We start from the raw sequence: 4,671 nt of genomic DNA, 5'->3' as shown, positions 1-4,671 counted from the left end.
GTAAGAATGTTACTTTTATTCTTTTTTTTTTTTTTTTTTTTTTTGGTCCTTTTTGAGACCGGCCACACTGCGCTCAGCCAGTGAGCACTGTGAGTGCACCGGTCATCCCTATATAGGATCGAACCCGCAGTGAGAGCGCTGCTGCTCTCCCAGCGCCGCACTCTCCCGAGTGCGCCACGGGCTCGGCCCAAGAATGTTACTTTTAAAGTATGAATAATTGCAGTTCCATCTTACTCACAAAAACACGTAAATAAAAACTGAAGAAAACGCTGACTCTATCCCTCCAAATCCACCAATAGAAACCAACTTCAAGGGCCAAAGGAGGAGATACAGATAGTAAATCTGCTCTGTTTAGTCTCTTCACCAATAATGGAGAACTTTTTTTCTTCTATCAGAGATCAATGTTCCAAAGGACAAACAATGAGGCTAATGCTAACTAAGATAAAACTGGGGAAAGAATACAAAAGCGGGGAAGAAAGAGTAGAGTGCAGACAATTCACATGTGATATTTGTTGAAGCTTTGAGAGATAAATTTCCAGTTCATTGCCTATATGGTTCTTTCCAATTTTTTAAATGAAAACTTATAGGATTCAGATTGGCAAATTTTGCTGTAAAGGGTTTATTCTAATGGAACTTTGGAATCCAGCAGATTTGAAATTTCATCCGCATTTTCAGCATTCCTGTACTAAAAACCAGGGACCATCACATCACTTTTATCAGCCCCTTCTGAGACTCACTCACATATCACCTCTTCTGGGAGGTCATCTCTGAAGACACCCTCCCCTCTGTGCTGTTGACTCATTCAGCAAGCACATAATAGGAACTACTTCATGCCAGCAGCTGCCCTAGCTCCAATTACCGAACTTATAAAAAGACACTGCGATGATCTGGTTACTGCCCGCCTTCTACCCCAACACGCTGTGCTGAGGGCCGGTTGTGCTTTAATCCATCTGTATTCCCTGTGTTGGGCACTGGGCCTGACACACAGCAGGGCTCAGAAAATATTTGCTGAATGAATGAACAAATGGATAAAAGAAAACGGAAATCGTTTTGTGTTATGTCATGGGGCAAATTCTCATTTTGTGATATTCTGGGATAGCACTTCTGAAAAATTTCCAAGTCATACTGTGTCTCTATTACTGTAAATAGACAATGTGCTCTGGGCTCTGCCCTAATTTACTACCAGATAGAAGTGGGGAGAGCCCTCTGAGCAAGCATGGGGCAAAGGAGAGCAGACAGGCAGTGTATGGTCTGCAGCTTGTCCCAGGGTGTAGAATCCATGCAGGAACCTCCATGCTGGAAATCTGAGGATGCTCACACAGTTCTACACTGTTCTCTTTGGCCTGGGATCCTGATAAACAAGTAGCAACTTCTTCCTTTAAAACAGCAAAACTGTTCTGTCTTCATAGGAAGGTGGGGATCCTAGTTGAAGACAGAAGGGGGTATGGGTGGAATACCTGCTACTAAGCCAGAGCTGGCTCCCAGTCAGTTTCTCCCATAGTCAGTTTCTTGAATTGAGACCAAAGCATGCTAAGGCTATCAGGTAACAAGCTCTCACAGAATACTCACTGTAAACATTTCAGAAACTGATGTCCCAATACCAAATGCACCAAACATTCATATTGTTAAGAGGAAATCAATCATTAAACTTAACATCATTCATGTCTTTTTCCACTGAGCCAAGTAAAGCTTAATAGAAGCCCGTTAGTATATACTTCAGTGTATGTTACTTTAAAATATGTTTCAGGTTAAAAGTTGCATTTCTTATGTCCTATTGGTTTATAGAATAGGGATGCAACCAGGCACTGTAGGTTAGACCACCAGGAAAACCAGCACAGCAGCATTCAAGAGCTGTGATCCTAACCATTGTCTCAAACCACCTGGATATTCTCCTAAAACCCATTAAGTTTCCCTGGAATCGGCAGCTCAATAGCTAAGAACTGCCTCATAACAAGGCTCTTTTCACTTATCACAGAATGTGACTCAGGAAAAAAAGTCTTTGGAGTTAGGCCTTTGATGCACAGAGTAAGCCTATGCCCATTATATACTTGGCCTCCCTAACCTCACTTTCTGCATCTGTCTAATGGAGACAAATTATACTAACTTTGTGGGACTGCTGAAAAGAGAAAAAGTTGAAGTGCTTTATATTATACTTGCCATTGTAAATGACTGATAAATAACAGCTCTTACTATATACTGTGTTGTCTTTTTCTTGCTTACAAAGAAATCCATACTAATTATTTTATTAAAAATTCCAACTGGGCTAAAACACATGGAATAAAAAGTGAAAGGGTTAGAGTGTGCTGTTGATAACACCAACATCAGGGGTTCAGATCCCCTTAACACCCAGCCACCAAAACAAAACAAAGTGAAAGGATCTTTTCAACACCACTCCCACCTCCATTTTAAGTGCAACTTTGCAGGCTTTTTAAAAGTCCCTTTTCTATAGGTGTGTTTGTGTTTGTACCTACATGTTTACCTCTTAAAATGGGGCTGATCATCTGCTTTACTACTTGCTTTTTGAACTTAATATTCTCAGCTTCATGTTCCCCTATTAATACTTCTAGCTCTAGTTCATTCTTTTTAATGGCTGCATATTGTTTCATAGTGTGGGTGTACTCAAATTTGTGTGACCACTCCATTAACAGACACTAGGGTTGTGTATAATTTTTGTTGTTATAAATACCGCACGAACAATTCTATATCTGTAGACAGTGTTTTGTACTTATTTAGGCATGACAAATATTTTATACCTATGTATAGTTTGTTTACACATGACAATTTCTGTAGTTCAGATTCCCTAGAATTATTGGGATAAAAGACACAAACATTCTAAATTTTGATATTGTCAAATTTCTCCTAGAAAGGTTGTGCCAATTTACATGTCCATTAACACCATATGGGAACGCCCTTTTCTTCACATTCTTGCCTACATTAGAGGGTGCAAATCTCTTTATTTTTTCCTGCCCAGTGGGCAAATAACAGCATGCACTGCTGTTTTAATATCCAAGTCCCCAAATCCTAATGAGGGTGGACATTCTTTCATGCTTAATTGTGGTCTCTTGTTAGTCTTCTGTGAACTTCCAACTTTGCCCATTTTTCTATCAGGTAGTTTTTCTTATTTGTAGGTGTACTTTATTATGGATATTCTTAACCTTTTGTTATTTAAATATATTAGATTGTTTCAGTTTATTGTCCTTAACTCTGATGATATTCTGAAATACATTAATTTGTAGGGGTGTGTCATCTTCCTTCCTCATTAGCCTGACTGGTCCTATCCAGGACCATGATATGAATATACATTCAGATCACCTCTTAAGTCCATCAGCAAAGTTTTATATTTTTCTTCACGGTGGTCTTATCCACTGCTTGTTGGAAAGTCAGAGGAGCCTTGACTGGGATCCTTCTTGCCACTCTTCACCCATAGGATTTATTGGCTACAGTTTTGATACCCTACATTTTAATCTTTTCCTACATATTTTATCATTTCAACTATATTGCAGCTTTCTTGAGAGGAGGAGCTTTAACAGTTGTAAGATTCTTCTCTGAATTGTGTTGCAGGGCCTTGCACATAATGGGTGGTCAATAAATGTTTGAGAGAAATGATTACTCAAGAGACTGGCACTCAGAGGAACAGAGGCATCAGCTGCTACAAAGAGGGAGCTGGGGAAAAAAAATTGCTGATAACAGTAGGGTTAAGGATTTGGATCCCTGCAAAACACACACACACACACACACTGCAAAACACACACACGCACTGCAAAACACACACACACACACACACACTGCAAAACACACACACACACTGCAAAACACACACACACACACACACACCCCTCTAAAAAGAGGGAGCTGGGAATGTGATGCAAAAGCTTCTTGAAGTACTCAATGTTAACAATAAAAGATGAGATGTTTTCCATTTACTTCAAAAACATAAACTGTCCGATTATGTGAAATGCAGGGACACTATATGGTCCTGTCATGTTTGGTGAGATGAAAAGTTTACAACCTACGTAACAACAGGTAATCTAAGCAACAATGATCTAATAATAATCTAAGCAACAGATGAAGGAGAGAATGAGAGAGGCTACGAGAGGAAGGGTGGGTGTCATGAATCTCTGAAGGACTCCACAGGAAATTTACTTATTTTTTTAAAAAAAGATGACTGGTAAGGGGATCTTAACCCTTGGCTTGGTGTTGTCAGCACCACGTTCTCCCAGTGAGCTTAACCGTCCATCCCTATATAGGGATCCAAACCCATGGCCTTGGTGTTGTCAGCACCACACTCTCCCAAGTGAGCCATGGGCCGGCCCTCTCCACGGGAAATTTAAACCCAGTAGACACAGCATTAATAACTATCAGCCTACAGGAAAATTTAGATATGAAGCCCTCCATCTAAAAACCATGGCTTGTTTTCCCAAGGTTAACCAGATCAGTGTTTAGGACAAAAATAAAGTGACAACTTCAGCATATGTGGATTAAGTTGCAATAATAGTTCAGGAATGTGAGAAACTCACACTTTATTTTGGCACCACTCTGTAAAGGCAACGCAAGAGAATGCAGATTCAAACAAGATCAACTCATTGTCCCCACTTTAAAACAAGTCCTTAAAGGGCCAGCCCAGTGGCGCACTGCTACAGTGCGCCGCTTGGGAGCGCGGTGGCGCTCCCG

Source organism: Galeopterus variegatus, unplaced genomic scaffold (assembly GCF_000696425.1).
Source record: "Galeopterus variegatus unplaced genomic scaffold, G_variegatus-3.0.2 Scaffold1476, whole genome shotgun sequence".
Classification (NCBI taxonomy): Eukaryota; Metazoa; Chordata; class Mammalia; order Dermoptera; family Cynocephalidae; genus Galeopterus; species Galeopterus variegatus.
Note: the sequence above shows the minus strand (reverse complement) of the source record.